We start from the raw sequence: 18,152 nt of genomic DNA on the forward strand, positions 1-18,152 counted from the left end.
AGATTAATATCTTTAGCCACAAAAGTTCCAGCATGCAGAGCAGATGTGCCAGCTTCCTTATACTGTCCACCAGTGTGTTACAGTCGGATCAGGTTGGATGAGGCAGCAGAGTCTCTTTCCCCATTCAGCCCTTGGTGTATCTGCTTAAAACTGTCAAAAGAATTCAGCACTTAAGGTAAAAATTTCAAAACCAGCTAAATGATGTAGGAGCCTCCATGATGTAGGAGCTGATGTCGGCTCCATGCAGTGCCTTAGTCACTTCTGAAATGGGATTTGGGCCCCATGTCACTTAGGTGGTTTTAGTTTTCATACAAGGGGGATAACTTTCAAAAGTTTCTTTTTTAAACATTGTTTTCCTGGCATAAGTTAGCACTTATCATGACATTAGAGGTTCCTTGGCAAAGTAAGTACATTGTTACACTGATAAATTAAGCTTAAAGAAATTAATTCATCTTTAGAAAGAACTCTTAATATGTTCTGAGATACAGATCAGTGAGTTTTGATCAATGGGTGTGCTATAATTGAAAATGTGCTTTTACAATTGGGTATGCCGTGTTCCTAATTCCCAGAAAGCTTTGTTAGCTTTGACTGATGTGGAATAAAAGTGAAGAAAATGAACTACCATCTGTATTTAGCTGTTTGATGTATGAGTTTATTTATTAAGTTCCAAATCATCTCTTCAAAAGTGTGAGGGTGTTTTTTATTATATTATTATTTGCTGTTAAAGACACGCGATATACATGATATAAAAACCTTTAATATACACACAGGAGAAATTATTCACAACTAACATACAACAACATTTTAAAAGAATTTTCTTAGCAATTTCTTTTTAACGTAGAAAGAAAACCCACAAGAATGAAAAATAGACTAGCTACCATTGGTTCCCCCTTCCCTCTTCCTCTTGTTAAAATAAATGGCTGAAATGGGTTTTCTTTTATACGTTTTCTAAAAGAAAAGCAGTGGTGGTGATTAGAAGGCCTGATCTGAAGCCCACTGAAGTATTTCCATTGAACAGTGGATATTGGATTAGGTCCTAATTTAATTGCAGGACAACCAAATATATTGGCCTCATAGGAGGCTTTCAGCACCTTGCAATTCTGTGCCCATATTCTGTTGTAGTTAGAAGGGATATTGATTAATAGCCTTATCCTACCAGGTGTTGATGGAATGCCTCCTAGTGATAACTTGACATCTCCTGCTGAAGTTAATGGGAGTGGAGTGCTGAGCTATTTTCAAGAGGCACTCAGTGCTTGTCAGAATCAAACATCAGACGTGTACAGAATGTTACAATAATATTTCTCTTGATGCAACTAAGTAAGTTGTGCTACGATAGGAGATCAGGTATATGGAAGTCAATGCCATCTAGGAACTCCTGCAGTGTAACGGTCTATGCTGACACTGCTATTCATGAATGTGATCTCCTCTGCTGAATCTGTACTTTCCATTGTATGAACTTTATTATAGTAGATGGGAAAGAAGAATATTTGATGTTTTGGTAGATCTCAGGCCTTATCCAAGTGTCACTGAGGTAAATGGGAAATCTTTCCTTCAACTTTACTGGGCCCATGTACCAGACCAGACTTCATTTCAGCCTGTGAGCCTGTTCCATTGCAGCTAGTTGAAACTCACTGTATCTTCACTTTTATTTGTAGAGTTACTGGACCATGTTTAGCCTCCTGCCACAAGGTAACTCAGACCTGCTTCCTCCAGGACTGAACTTGGCCTGGATACTCCATTATGGAACAGCCATAAAGCAGCAGTGAAAAATATATTTTGAGACCCTAAAACCCAAGAAATGAACTCCTTGTTGTCACAATTACTTGCATAGCAGACTAGCTATGAGCAAAGCCTCTATTTTAGTAATAACATTATCATCACATCCAGAGATCTCAGTCAGGATTAGGGTCCCATTGTGGTAAGTACTATACAAACATATAGGAAGACAGAATCTCTACCACAAATAGCTTACACTCTAAAAAGACAAAGAACAGAAATAAGGTGGAGGAAAAGGATGTTATCACAGACAATTCATTTTATTTCTCCTCTTAATGGTAGTCTCAAAGCTAACCACATTACAACTGTCAAGGTTCCTTCCCCACTCTGAATTCTAGGGTACAGATGTCAGGACCTGCATGAAAACCTCCTAAGCTTACTTTTACCAGCGTAGGTTAAAACTTCCCCAAGGTACAAACTATTTTACCCTTTGCCCTTGGACTTCCACTGCCACCACCAAATGTTTATCCGGGTTTATTTTATTAGGAAAGTGTTGTTTGGAAACGTCTTTCCCCAAAAAATCCTCCCAACCCTTGCACCCCACTTCCTGGGGAAGGGTTGGTAAAAATCCTCACCAATTTGCATAGGTGACCACAGACCCAAACCCTTGGATCTTAAGAACCATGAAAAAAACATTCAGTTCTTGAAAAGAAGAATTTTAATAGAAGAAACAGTAAAAAAGAATCACCTCTGTAAAATCAGGATGGTAAATACCTTACAGGGTAACTAGATTCAAAACATAGAGAATCCCTCTAGGCAAAACCTTAAGTTACAAAAAGACACACAGACAGGAATATCCATTCTATTCAGCACAGCTTATTTTCTCAGCCATTTAAAGAAATCATAATCTAACGCATATCTAGCTAGATTACTTACTAAATTCTAAGACTCCATCCCTGTTCTGTCCCCGGCAAAAACATCACACAAACAGACACAGACCCTTTGTTTTTCTCCCTCCTCCCAGCTTTTGAAAGTATCTTGTCTCCTCGTTGGTCATTTTGGTCAGGTGCCAGCGAGGTTATCCTAGCTTCTTAACCCTTTACAGGTGAAAGGATTTTTCCTCTGGCCAGGAGGGATTTTAAAGGTGTTTACTCTTCCCTTTATATTTATGACAACAACAAATGGCAGATACCCAAACAGGGAAAATATGTGTCAGAGAAGTACCATATGAGAAAAGAAGCTGTCTAGAAATGGTTATCAGTAATAGCAATATACTGGAATAAATCCTAAATAAGCATAATCTAATGCTGCTACAGTGCTTAGAGCTTTCATTACAGAACATTAGTGGCTGTTGTTAAGAAGAGTCAGATCTTGTCCTTCTCAGGAAAGTCATTTAAAAAAAAAATCTTACCCTTTGGTTGTTGGAAGCATCATTAGAGTCAGATTAAAGCGGAGTGTTTTATTCATTAGAGGCATAATTCACTCCCAAGAAATTGGTCTCTGGACAAGTGGACAGTGGGATAGGGATGGAGTGAAACCTATTTTCAATGCGGGGCTAAGGTGTGGGTCTGTTATGCAGCTCCCCACTCCTATTGGCTGGAAATACTGCTGCAATCTCTCCACACCAGGGCATTGGGAGCCAAAAGATTAATGTAAGTGCATAGGCAGTGACTCCTCTCCTGATCCCAAAAGAAATGGCACAGAGCATGAAAGGCACAAGTGGGGTGTGACAATCAGTGTCCAAACACTCCAAGGGAAGAATAAGATGAACTCCAAAGCTGTTGATCAACTGGTTGTGTTACATGTTATTGTGTATGAAAATATGCCACACACACACACATCCGATGAAGTGAGCTGGAGTTCACAAAAGCTTATGCTCAAATAAATTTATTAGTCTCTAAGGTGCCACAAGTCCTCCTTTTCTTTTTACGGATACAGACTAACACGGCTGCTACTCTGAAACACACAGAATTGTAACTGTGGTGCAAGTTCAATATCATCTCACAATAGGGCAGTGAAGCAATCAGGCAAGGAGGGGCTGCCTCCTCAACCAGAAGAGACTAGCTCCAAGCACCTAGCATTGTACAACTCTGGAAAAACAAAAGCACATGATGGGCCATTTGGATTAATGGGAAAACAGTAAGACATCCCAGCTAGAATTATTCCACCCTAAGTAGCCAAGGGTCACTGTGCCAGGAGGAAAAAAAAACTTTTAAAAGCCCTTTTAAAAGGAGGTTTTACACTGAAATCTTCCTCTAGAACTGAAGAACAGAACTGTCTGTGAACACCTGATCCCCTGTATGGCAGAGAGTAGGTACACTGGGAGACCGTTCAAAGGTATTAGGTAACTTGAATTAGAAAAGAGAATTTTTCTAAGATAAATTTCTGAGATAATTTTTTCTGTGTAACTTGTATGTGTTTGCATTCCCTTGCTATTTTATCTTTGAATCTGTGATTTTTCTATTGAATAAACTTTTTGTTTATTTTAATCCTAAGCAGGTGTCTGTTTTGCAAACTGTGTTGTGTGTCCCAGTTAACTCATAAATGAGGGCAAGTTTCACACCTTCAGGGCTACTAACCAGAGGGGGAAGTTCGAGCTTCTGGTAGTTAAGAATTCCGGATGGACAGATTTGGGGAGACTCAGAACCAGAAGATTTGTTGAGGTCACCCTACCAGGATGACGACTAGGCTGGTGGAAACCAGAGTGAGGCCTTTATGTTTGTGGGCTGGCTACAGGTCTGAGTCCTAAGCCATAGCAGCACAGCATTAAGGCCACACACTGTTACCAGGCAGGTGGTGACAGCACCCCCTCCTGGTCTGGATTATCCCCAAAATGTCACCTCAATGTTTATTTATCTTCTGTGTTCTCCAGTTGTTTGGGTGAAAACAAAGCTAAGTAAAGTAATGCACACACCTTTTCTATCATTCTGACAAAAAAGGGGGAAAAAAACCAAAATAAACCTGACCTAATTTTGCCAAGTTTTGCCAATTGTACCTATTTATGGAGTAAATGTAAGACAAGTTTCACTTTATAGAAAAAGTTTATCTTGCAGTCTAAAATGAAGTTCTATTTTGAATAGTGACTGCGTAAAAAATGACATGATATGCTTCCAGTTTTGTTGTCCCGGGGTTCTAGGTTAAACTTGTTCAGTAAACTACCAGCCTTTCAAACTCAACTTGGGATCTGAAAGTTCAGCTGGTTCATTTCCTTTTCATAAGTCAACATCAGTAATACAGATCCATGAACAGGCTGGCAGTTGTGTGATGCCAGAGGAGCATGAGATTCAAAGAAAGCAATATTAAAAATGTTACATTAGAGCAGTGGTGGGCAACCGGCCGCATGCGGGTTGCCCGCCACTGCATTAGAGTGAAATTGATAGCCAAAAACCTCATCAGATTTAAATGGAATGTTTTGACTCTAGAGGATCATAGAATGATAGAATCATAGAATATCAGGGTTGGAAGGGACCTCAGGAGGTCATCTAGTCCAACCCCCTGCTCAAAGCAGGACCAATCCCCAATCAAATCATCCCAGCCAGGGCTTTGTCAAGCCTGACCTTAAAAATTTCTAAGGAAGAAGATTCTACCACCTCCCTAGGTAACGCATTCCAGTGTTTCACCACCCTCCTAGTGAAAAAGTTTTTCCTAATATCCAACCTAAACCTCCCCCACTGCAACGTGAGACCATTACTCCTTGTCCTGTCCTCTTCCACCACTGAGAATAGTCTAGAACCATCCTCTCTGGAACCACCTCTCAGGTAGTTGAAAGCAGCTATCAAATCCCCCCTCATTCTTCTCTTCTGCAGACTAAACAATCCCAGTTCCCTCAGCCTCTCCTCATAAGTCATGTGTTCCAGACCCCTAATCATTTTTGTTGCCCTTTGCTGGACTCTCTCCAATTTATCCACATCCTTCTTGTAGTGTGGGACCCAAAACTGGACACAGTACTCCAGATGAGGCCTCACCAATGTCGAATAGAGGGGAACGATCACGTCCCTCAATCTGCTGGCAATGCCCCTACTTATACATCCCAAAATGCCATTGGCCTTCTTGGCAACAAGGGCACACTGCTGACTCATATCCAGCTTCTCGTCCACTGTAACCCCTAGGTCCTTTTCCGCAGAACTGCTGCCTAGCCATTCGGTCCCTAGTCTATAGCTGTACATTGGGTTCTTCCGTCCTAAATGCAGGACCCTGCACTTATCCTTATTGAACCTCATCAGATTTCTTTTGGCCCAATCCTCCAATCTGTCTAGGTCCCTCTGTATCCTATCCCTGCCCTCCACCGTATCTACCACTCCTCCCAGTTTAGTATCATCCGCAAATTTGCTGAGAGTGCAATCCACACCATCCTCCAGATCATTTATGAAGATATTGAACAAAACCGGCCCCAGGACCGACCCCTGGGGCACTCCACTTGACACCGGCTGCCAACTAGACATGGAGCCATTGATCACTACCTGTTGAGCCCGACAATCTAGCCAACTTTCTACCCACCTTATAGTGCATTCATCCAGCCCATACTTCTTTAACTTGCTGACAAGAATACTGTGGGAGACCGTGTCAAAAGCTTTGCTAAAGTCAAGAAACAATACATCCACTGCTTTCCCTTCATCCACAGAACCAGTAATCTCATCATAGAAGGTGATTAGATTAGTCAGGCATGACCTACCCTTGGTGAATCCATGCTGACTGTTCCTGATCACTTTCCTCTCGTGTAAGTGCTTCAGGATTGATTGCTTGAGGACCTGCTCCATGATTTTTCATGGATGTGGGGTCAAATCCTTCTTGCCTTATTCACCTGAGCATCCTCATTAGCTCAGTTATTCAGAAACACAAACACCAGGTTTAAGTAACTAATGACCAGTCTAAATGTCCAAAGGAGATACGGGATGTCCTGGTATCCAAGGTACAATCTAGAGGGTTGTTTTCCTTTGTAAAGACCTTCTGTGCACAGAGATTCATGTGTTTATCAAATGAACAGCTCAGTATCTTTATTAATATATGTTTCAGTTTCCACTTGTATTACATACCCAAGAAGTCAGTGAGACCAGTGAGAGCTCTACTAATATTAGATACATAATTCATTGTGAATAAATATTTAATTTAACACCTGCTATAATACCCCACTCTTAAGAAATGATTTCAAAGCCTGTGACTAGACACAGAAGGCATGAGTCTCGGTAACCCTGCATCTTGTGTAGCCATTGACACCAGTGAAAAATACAAACCGCTACTGTTCTGATTTGTTAATGTTTTACAGCCACTTTACACTGTGATGCGGTGAAATGACAACACTAGGTGCAGGGCAATAGAAAGGCAGGTCTACAAACTTACACTTCTATCTGAAATGCCCTATTCATACCCACTAAACCCCAACACTTTCAAATTGATCCAAAATGTAGTGCATATTGAGAATGCCTCATGGCATAACCATAAAAGTGTTAGGTATTTGCATCGGCCTTGTTTACACCAAGGATGAGTACAAATATTTGGAACTGACATCATTACTAGTTTCACAGGGCTAGCAGAGTTACACCTCACCGTGTTATAATCGGAGGGCAGAACCCCTTTGTACCATCATAATCTTTCCCACCATTTGCTGTGGCCAGAGTAAAAAAGTAGAACTCCTAAACCAGAGGACACACTGATTCTGTGGGATCCCACAAGGAATCAAAAAAATCGGTTACACCTTGATTTCCTGAAATTTCCTACACTGGGATTCACAGAAACAACATCTTTTGATGTTGCCACTGAACATTTCATGTGACTATTGCTATTTTTGTCCATGTTTGCAAGACTCCCAGGCTTATAAGGAGGCTCTTCTCCTGCTCTTTCAGAGGAGCATCCAACCCTTCCAAAAAGGGGGCTGCTCACAAGGTGAAAATAAAGAAAAAGAAACACCCTGAAATCTAACTAAGTTGCAAGTTAGCATTATCACATATTTTAGCCGTTAAGGCTAAAAAATAATGGTAGGGCATTTGTGTTTCTTTGGGAAGGCACTGGTATCTTGGAGGTAGTGAATGGCTCATGTCATGGGGCAGTTGCTATAGCAACTAGGCAAGTATACTTTTTTTAAAACTATAGTAAATAGTCACCAAAATCCAAGTGTATAGAGAAGAAGTCCCTTAGCAAGTCTAAATTAAGAAATGTCTTTAATGAGTTTCTATTTTCTTTCTCTATTCTCCTGAGAAGGAAGTGTTTCTGTTGTGGCCTTCTAGTCTGATGTTTATTTTTAATTTACATATGTGTATCTTTTTTCTTCTCTGTTGATTTCCTAAATAACAAAGAAGGGATAAGCCCTTGTAGAATAGTGGACTCACAGCCTCATGTAGGGCTACCAACCCTCCAGGATTGGCCGGGAGTCTCCAGGAATTAAAGATTAATCTTGAATTAAAGATCATGTCGTGTGATGAAATCTCCAGGAATACATCTAACTCAAACTGGCAACCCTAGTCTCATGGCATATCAGGCTGTTTCCTCTCTAGTGCCCCTGACCAACAGTCACTTTAGCCTTGAGGTGGTCTCTGTTCTAGTAACTCTGGCCAGGTCATGCTTGAGTTCTATTCCTTCTGTAGCGGACAAATGAAAGTCCAAAGGTCCTTACGAAAAGTTCTGTGGCACTAACTCTGGGCCCTATAGTCCTCACACCCTTCTCTCAAGATTTCTGTAAACCTTATCCCCTTCTCCAGCCTCACACCACCTTACCAGTAGCTGGTAGGGGAATCCAGGCCTTCCCCATTACACCAGGATACGTCCAGGGACCCCATAACCAGCAGCCCAGGTCTGTTCCTTTCAACTCCTTGCTATTCCTCCCTGGGTGACTTCATACCATAGGCTCAGGCCTTTTCACCAGCTACCTCTCTCTAGGGTCACCTTCCTCTCAGGGCCAGGACTCACAGGGCTCTCCCTTGAAAACCCAAACTTAAAGTACAAACATAAATGTAATTTCTGTCCTCCACAGTCTTCACCTTTTATCCCTCTCTGCTGCTCGGTTTCCCCTGCTTTTTTCCTCAGCTGAATACCTCCCAGTGGTCTCTCCCAGGATGTTCTGATTCTATTCTTTTATCAGGGCTTACCCGCAAAACCTGCTCCAGCCGAGTGGCTGCTAACGAAGTGAGTTGTAGCTCACGAAAGCTCATGCTCAAATAAATTGGTTAGTCTCTAAGGTGCCACAAGTACTCCTTTTCTTTTTGCAAATAAAGACTAACACGGCTGTTACTCTGAAAACTACTCAGGAGTGAAACCCAGGACCGATACTCCCCCTAGCCTTTCTCCCCACATTATCTTAATTCTAGTAGTGACTGCAGAGTTCTTCCTTCTCTCCCTGCAGTCTTCTTCTGCCTTCAACTTCCTGTTCAACTTCAGAACCATCACCCAGCTCCTCTCCCAGCTGGGACACATCATTAATTAAGTATGGCCCAGCCTGCAGGTGCAGCCAGGTAGAATAATTGCCCTCTCAGGCCTACGTTAACCCTTTCAGAGCCTGTGCAGGATATACACCTCATCACAGCCCTAACTGGTCATCACAAGTGGATGCACACTATCTGGGAAATTATGGTAGAATTGTCAAAGGTGCCCAAGTGGTTTAGGAGTCTATATTCCATTTTTAAAAGAGCACAAATTTAGGACCCTCGATCCCATTTAAAAACAGTAGGACTCAAGTTCCTAGGGACAGATGTACAAAGATAGTTAGGTGTCTAATGATGCACAAAGGTACCTAGTGGGATTTACAAAAGCATCCATGTGAGTTAGGCCCTTAAGACCCAAATTTCAGAAGTGCCTAAGCAGGGCAGGTACCTAAATCACTTGTGAAATGGACTTAAGAAATCTTGAAAATGTTCCCCTTAGTCTCTCATATGATTAATGGACATTTCCAAACATGGACATAGTATTCAAAAGAGGAACTCCTTCTCTTCCCCTTCTACCACCAAATGTGCCATGTTTTGATGAGCAATGTTCTTGGGGACTTCTCCTTGGAGTGCTTGCTATCTCAAAAGAGGCAGGGAAATACAAGGGAACAAATGGGCACATGGCACTACCTTCTGCAGGAGACAGCAAGAATGTGTTGCCCTAGAATCTGAGAAGCACTAGTAGAAAAGGAGAGTCTTCTTGATGCAGGGAGATGACTTGAGAGAGCTTTTTTCAGCCTTGTCTATAATTCTGCCATTGTGCTTTGTGATAAATTGTTCTCTTGTGCCGCTAAGATTCCCTATGCTTCAATAGAAAATCTGCAGGCAAATCTGCTTTGGCAAAAAGCCCTCCCACTACCAACCAGGACAGGGGTCTACATGTGTTTCTGTGTTGAAGAATTTAGATTCTGAGACATATCCACAGCACATAAGAAGTTCAAAGATAATGAAAACGTTAGTTTGCCTGCAGCAGTGTTAATCAGAAGAAAAATAGCTTATATGATTAGGCCATGATGAGTTATAGATTTTTTTTTTAGATTTTCAATCTAATTTCATTACTATGCATATAAATACACAGCCAAAAAATGAAGACATCCTATTGGCTATGGTCCAGGTAACTATATGTGAAGTTAACAGATTAGGCTGATTCTACAAAGCAATATATAACACCTCTGCAAAGATCTATCTACATGTTCAATGTTTATTATATAAGGTAATTACAGTATGGTATAAGTAGGTAATACCCCGGTTTTCTAATGCTAGATACTACTGGCCAAATTGATGTGCAATTTAGAGCCATTATACTTACTCAGAGTGTCTTGTGCTTGTAAAACATCCTTAGAATTACGATATCCACTCTAATGTAAACTAACTTGCTATAACCTCCTACATGCTGAGAAACCAGAATCTATTTTAGGTACTTCTATGCCCCCTGTTACTACAGTAGCTGAGAACCTTGCAATATGCAACATATTTATCCTCATAACACCCTTGTGAGGTAGGAAAGCACTATTCTTTCCCTTTTACAGAAGGGGAATTGAGGCATAAAGAAGATAAGTGACTTGCCCACAGATGGGTGTGACAAAGGAGAGAATTGGACACCAGTCTCTCAAATCCAGGCTAGCACACTAACCACAGGAGCACCCCTATTTTCACAGCAGCACGAATAAACAAAAGCTGGTCTGGGAAGTGTCTGTGTGTCGGCGGGGGAGGGGAAGGCTAATGAATGTCCCTAAACCTTTTTCTGGCTCCTCATTGTGTAAATCCCAGTGGCATATGCTCTTTTAGACATTAGCAGAGTGGGTGTATATAGCTCTAAGGGATTCTAAATGAGTGTGAATTAGGCTGAGTGCAAGAGGATCGAAATTGCATACCGCCTCTGAATTTGGCCCATGAGTCTAGAGAAAGTCAAAGCTCATCTAATGTATACATTGAGGGGACTGGTAAGTAAAACCACCTTATACTTTCACAAGACTTTCTTAGAATCACTTTCAGATCTGACCCTCTATATCCCTGTTCTGAATGGCAATGGGGCTGTGGGTGGATGATGAAAAGATGATTGCATCAGGGCTGATAAATAGAATTCCAAAATCCACACTCATGATGGGTATGTGCAGAATCAAATGCTTAGTTCTAGATCTAAATTTGGACATATGTGTAAACCTATAGGTCTAAATACGTATTTGCTCTAAACAAAATAATAATTTTCATGTGTCATATTTGGGGCCCTTTAAAGGTGAATATTTTTTTCCTTTTATTCAACCATCTCTGTGATTAGATATTATAGTTATGGACACATAGCTGCCTCTATGTTAAATATAATAAAGCTATTGGATAGATTAGGTGTCAGAGATCTTGATTACCATTTGAGTTTTGCTCTTATTTTCAACAGTGGCTAATAAGTTCTCAGTGAGGAGTTTAATAGAAGTACTCATTCTACATAATGCAGTGCTCCTGGATTCAATTGCTTGAAAAAAAAATTGCTAATGGTTTCCGCTGATCAAAGTATGGGGTAGAACACAATCACAGGACATACTGAATATCAAATTTCAGTGACTGGGCTTCTTTCAGGCACAAAGTGTTCTCTCACAAACAGGAAGTGTGAAGTGTCATAATTTGCTTTAAAACTATACAGACAGCTATTACTGCATCTCCTCAATGTGAAAGAATCACATTAAGACTGTATTAGAAAGCTAGCCCTTTTATTCACATCCTAACCATTACCATGCTGCTGCGTGATTGCATTCGATGGACTCTGAGTGAAAGACAAAAGCTAATACCTTGGGGAAAAAAACCTTTCATTGAGACTGTAAACATCCCAAGCAATTTACAATCTAAGTGACATGTGGATACAACAAACAGAAGGGGAAAAGAAATATAGGAAAGAGACAACCCACTGATCAAATGGTAACAGATGGGGTGTTGCAACATGTAGTGTGGCATGGTACATGAGAATATATGTTTGCAGTAGGATCAAGGGGCCAGACAGTCAACTTGCACTTTTATTTTGCGTGATCATTTACCCAAATGCAAAATGATCTGGCTGTGTCTTAACCTCGCTTTTTACACATTCCACATCCTTAGGTCACTCCATACAGTTAATTTCACAAGTTTTGGTGCATAACATGTTTGGTTCTATTGACTCATGCACTGACAAAAAGAATACATATTAGATGTGCAGAAGAGCTAGCAGGGTCCCCTAGTTCAGATCCACAGGCAATTTAGGAGTGTGTTTTCTTTACACAGGAAGAAAAATGTCCATGCAACAACTTCATTCTTCAGATTGAAAGGCTTGATGTAAATGTAAAGTATTAATGTATAAGTGTAGGATCATTATTAGCATTGACAATATTATTCTTAGTATTCTGCACTGAAGTATTGAAGATGGGTATTGTCTTCAACTTCTCTTTGTACCCTCTAAGCTAAAACAAACAAACAAAAAAGTCCCTTCTGCTATCTTAGATCTCATTTGCAAACTCTCCCCCAATCCCCTCCGCCCAACCGCACAGATATCCTTTCTTAGTAGGTTGCTGGCTTCCTGTTCACCACCACACTCAGCTCTTAGTTCAGCACTGCTCCTGGTCACATTGCATTTCTACTCCAGTCTCCACTTCCAAAACGAGCAATGTCCTGACCTCCTGCAAATATCAAACCATAGTGTCAGATTAGAAGATGTCAGGGGGAGGAAATTCATGTCAGTAGGTTAAACCAGGGGTGACAGAATTGCAACAAAGAGATAGGAACAGAAAGTAGAGAAGCAAAAGCATGGATGGACTCTTATCTAGAATCTTTCCTTCCTCTGCTGTTCTTTGTCCTTTGTCAGACCTTAAGTAATCCCTACGAAGCAGCCCGTTCCCAGGTGTCATTGAGATTAAAAACACTTTGTTCCCTAAGGGTCAGGGCTCCCTGTGGATGTACTGCAACTGAAAAATGTAGGTCACTCTGCCTTTCAGACAGATAATAAAGCATGTTCCCCACCTCTTTCCCTACCCTGGTCTATCCCTGTACTTCCCCTTTGCCCAAATAACTATGTTTCCTGGGTCACTTTTATATTCCCCTTCTCAACCTATCACAGGGAACTTAACTTCCTTTTGTGACCCATGTTTTCGAGAAGGGATTCCAGAGCACTTGGGTCTTCCTGATTCTGAAACACCTCCAGATTCAGTGCACCCCAGGTTCCTGCCTCTCCAGACTATAGCTTAGTCCCCCTGCCAAAAGTTAGATAAAAACCTGTTAGAGGAATAGACTTATTATAAGAGTGGTATTTCAGTGCCACAGGATTACAGTGATCTTTTATTAAAACCTATTAAAAACCTCCCAATCGCCTTAGATAAATAAATAAATAAATAACGTTACCTCCATTCTTGCAGTATTCCCTAGCCATTCTGTATAATAAACATAGTGGAAGGGTAGGGAATACTGCAAACACCAAGGTAACATTTTCCAAAATTGGAAGATGTTTAAGGGTGACCACTGTACCTTTTCAGCTGATCTGCTCTATTGTATAGTGCAGCAACGATCTGTTATTCATATTCAAATTGCATTAAAACACAAACAAGTTATGTCTCATTCCATAATGTTGTACATCAGTCAGCTTGAAAAATTGGTCTTTTTAAAAAACAATTGTGTTCAGACCAGATTATGAGGCAAGGAGCTCAGTCTGACCACCACCATCCATTTCAACAGCTCCACTGGATATGAGTTAGCTTGTCTTACATTCCAAATAGTCTAAAAAGAAGAAGATAATGGAACCTGGTTGCAGTGCGGAGTCAATATGGGAAGAAAGTATGATTGTGTCCGCTGTGAACACCCACTTTGACCAGAATTGGAAAGTTTGCTCAATAACTTTCTGTTACGTGCACAGTCAATTGAAACTATCTGCTTTGCAGCAACAGGGGATGGTCATTTCCTAAATGCAGATCTGACATTGATTTACTAGGGTCTTACATGATGAAGGACACAGCCTAACTCAATAGTTTTAGTTCACTTAACTCCTGACCAACTTCATAACAGTTAAAATATTTCAGGGTCTACAGTTGTTGATCTAGCAATTTCACAATCACGGAATACATTTTAACCCATCTCTGTGCCTCCCCGGTCTCTGGTTAAGGAGAAGCAAAACATCCTCATCAGAATCCTTCAGGATTCACCCAGCAGGAGGATAACCAACAGTGAGTGATAGTCAGCAACTGTACCCCAATTCAGCATGTCACCTCTGCAATGCCTCAGTTACAGACTGGTTATTAAATGAAATGGGTTCATAATGGTCCTTTTTGGCTTTATAATCCAGGGAATTATGAATTATATAATCTATCCTCATGTATGACAGACTTCTTCCTGATTCCCATTTCAATCTAGCTTCTTTTCACTAGAGTATCTGAGTGTCTCACAAGAATTGATGAATGTATCCTCATAACACCTCCCAATGATTATCACCTCCATTTTAGCAATGGGGAATTGAAGCATAGAGAGGTTAAGTGTCATGTGTTAATCAAATGGGAAATCTGTGTCAGAACTGAAAACTGAAGCCAGATGTCTGGAGTCCCATCCCAATGCTTTAATCACAAAAAACGCCTTTTCTCTTGCCTTAAAACTGCTGCTAAACTCATATGAGTGATTTATAGTCAGATCAGTAAACACTCACATAATATACTATAAACACTTGATTCACTGCTCTTTTACATGGGTGTTTTCCATGTTGGGTCATGAAATGAAAACATCATAAAAGTTGTGTAGCAAAGTGGAAAACCAGTCTCCATATTTATCTTTTAAAATATAATAAATACTTATACATAAAAATATAACATTTCACCACACTTTTAAAAAAAAATATTTTAGTCCCTGGTCCTGTAATTTACTCCATGCAGGTGAGCTCCTTTCAAGGGTTACCCACAGAGTTAATTGCAGGACCAGAGACTTAGTTTCCCTTCTCCTTTACTGTCAATGTACAGGCAACCTAAACGCTGGCATGTCCCCACATTGAGTGCTTGACTTTGCAACCTCAATGTAATACACCTACATATCATGCTGGTATTAGTTTTTTTTTCAAATATGTGTCATCTTTGGTCTGGGTTTTTTTTTTAGAAGAATTGATCATTTTCTTGCATGTGTTTAACACGGCATCTATTCAAATACTTTAATAAAAATATTTAAAATTTACAAACAAGACAGACAAAAATCTCAGACCATAAACCAGGAAATTACTAGAAAGTAAAATCTCCAACAAAATAGGGATTTCCTGTCTTCATTTTCCACCTAATTGATTACTTAGTGATCATTAGATATGTTATCAAGATTTGAGAATTGCATTTTTGAGATTATTCCCACATAAAAGTCAGATTTATCTTTTAATTGATCTATAGTGCATTTACATATAAATCTGGTTTGAGAAGATTGCCTTAAATGAGCAACACAAACTTTCGCAAAACATAGATGGCTGTGTAGAGAAGACACTTTCCTCTAAATTAAGGAGAAGGAAACAAGAGGTTTAACAATAAATTTTAAGTACAGTTAAAGAAAAACAGGCTGAAGCGAGCATTGTTGGCTGTAAAACATTACTTCTAAGAGCACTCACCATCTGTATAGAATCAATAGGTACAGTACACGTGAATAAAAGCTCCATAGCACAGCCTCATCTGGCTGATACAGGCTTGTGGGGCTCAGGCTGTGGGGCTAAAAATTTCAGCGTTGATGTTGGGGATTGGGCTCTGAACCCAGGAATGGGGGAAGAGTCTCAGAGCCTGGGCTCCAGCCTATGCCCAAACATCTAACTGCATTATTAGTGGGTCTAGGCAACAGGAGTGTTCCTAAAAAAAGCAAGGACCTCGTGATTGTCTTCTTATTTTTCTTTGCTAAGTGCTAACACGAGATGGTCGAGTTCAGGATCCTGACACAGGGAAGAAAGGAGAGCAGCAGAATATGGACCCTGGACTTCAGAAAAGCAAACTTTGACTCCCTCAGGGAACTGATGGGCAGGATCCCCTGGGAGAATAACATAAGGGGGAAAGGAGTCCAGGAGAGCTGGCTGTATTTTAAAGAATCCTTATTGAGGTTACAGGGACAAACCATCCCGATGTGTAGAAGGAATAGTAAATATGGCAGGCGACCAGCTTGGCTTCACAGTGAAATCCTTGCGGATCTTAAACACAAAAAAGAAGCTTACAAGAAGTGGAAGATTGGACAAATGACCAGGGAAGAGTATAAAAATATTGCTCGGGCATGCAGGAGTGAAATGAGGAAGGCCAAATCATACCTGGAGGTGCAGCTAGCAAGAGATGTTACGAGTAACAAGAAGGGTTTCTTCAGGTATGTTAGCAACAAGAAGAAAGTCAAGGAAAATGTGGGCCCCTTACTGAATGAGGGAGGCAACCTAGTGACAGTGGATGTGGAAAAAGCTAATGTACTCAATGCTTTTTTTGCTTCTCTCTTCACGAACAAGGTCAGCTCCCAGACTACTGCACTGGGCAGCACAGCATGAGGAGGAGGTTACCAGCCCTCTGTGGAGAAAGAAGTGGCTCGGGACCATTTAGAAAAGCTGGACGAGCACAAGTCCATGGGGCCGGATGCGCTGCATTCGAGAGTGCTAAAGGAGTTGGCGGATGTGATTGCAGAGCCATTGGTCATTATCTTTGAAAACTCATGGCGATCAGGGGAAGTCCCAGATGACTGGAAAAAGGCTAATGTAGTGCCCATCTTTAAAAAAGGGAAAAAGGAGGATCCTGGGAACTACAGGCCAGTCAGCCTCACCTCAGTCCCTGGAAAAATCATGGAGCAGGTCCTCAAGGAATCAATTCTGAAGCACTTAGAGGAGAGGAAAGTGATCAGGAACAGTCAGCAGGGATTCACCAAGGGCAAGTCATGCCTGACTACTCTAATTGCCTTCTATGACGAGATAACTGGCTCTGTGGGTGAGGGGAAAGTGGTGGACGTGTTGTTCCTTGGCTTTAGCAAAGCTTTTGACATTGTCTCCCACAGCATTCTTGCCAGCAAGTTAAAGAAGTATGGGCTGGATGAATGGACTATAAGGTGGATAGAAAGTTGGCGAGATTGTCGGGCTCAACGGGTAGTGATCAATGGCTCCATGTCTAGTTGGCAGCCGGTATAAAGTGGAGTGCCCCAAGGGTCGGTCCTCGGGCCGGTTTTGTTCAATATCTTCATAAATGATCTGGAGGATGGTGTGGATTGCACCCTCAGCAAGTTTGCAGATGACAATAAACTGGGAGGAGAGGTAGATACGCTGGAGGGTAGGGATAGGATACAGAAGGACCTAGACAAATCAGAGGATTGAGCCAAAAGAAATCTGATGAGGTTCAATAAGGACAAGTGCAGAGTCCTGCACTTAGGACGGAAGAATCCCATGCACCGCTACAGACTCGGGACCGAATGGCTCTGCAGCAGTTCTGCAGAAAAGGACCTAGGGGTTACAGTGGACAAGAAGCTGGATATGAGTCAGTGTGCCCTTGTTGCCAAGAAGGCCAATGGCATTTTGGGCTGTATAAGTAGGGGCATTGCCAGCAGATCAAAGGACACGATCGTTCCCCTCTATTCGACATTGGTGAGGCCTCATCTGGAGTACTGTGTCCAGTTTTGGGTCCCACACTACAAGAAGGATGTGGATAAATTGGAAAGAGTCCAGCGGAGGGCAACAAAAATGATTAGGGGACTGGAACACATGACTTATGAGGAGAGGCTGAGGGAACTGGGATTGTTTAGTCTACGGAAGAGAAGAATGAGGTGGGATTTGATAGCTGCTTTCAACTACCTGAAAGGGGGTTCCAAAGAGGATGGATCTAGACTGTTCAGCTGTAGCTGATGACAGAACAAGGAGTAATGTTCTCAAGTTGCAGTGGGGGAGGTTTAGGCTGGATATTAGGAAAAACTTTCACTAGGAGAGTGGTGAAACACTGGAATGCGTTACCTAGGGAGATGGTGGAATCTCCTTCCTTAGCAGTTTTTAAGGTCAGGCTTGACAAAGCCGTGGTTGGGATGATTTAGTTAGGGATTGGTCCTGCTTTGAGCAGGGGG

Source organism: Chelonia mydas, chromosome 7 (assembly GCF_015237465.2).
Source record: "Chelonia mydas isolate rCheMyd1 chromosome 7, rCheMyd1.pri.v2, whole genome shotgun sequence".
Lineage (NCBI taxonomy): Eukaryota > Metazoa > Chordata > Testudines > Cheloniidae > Chelonia > Chelonia mydas.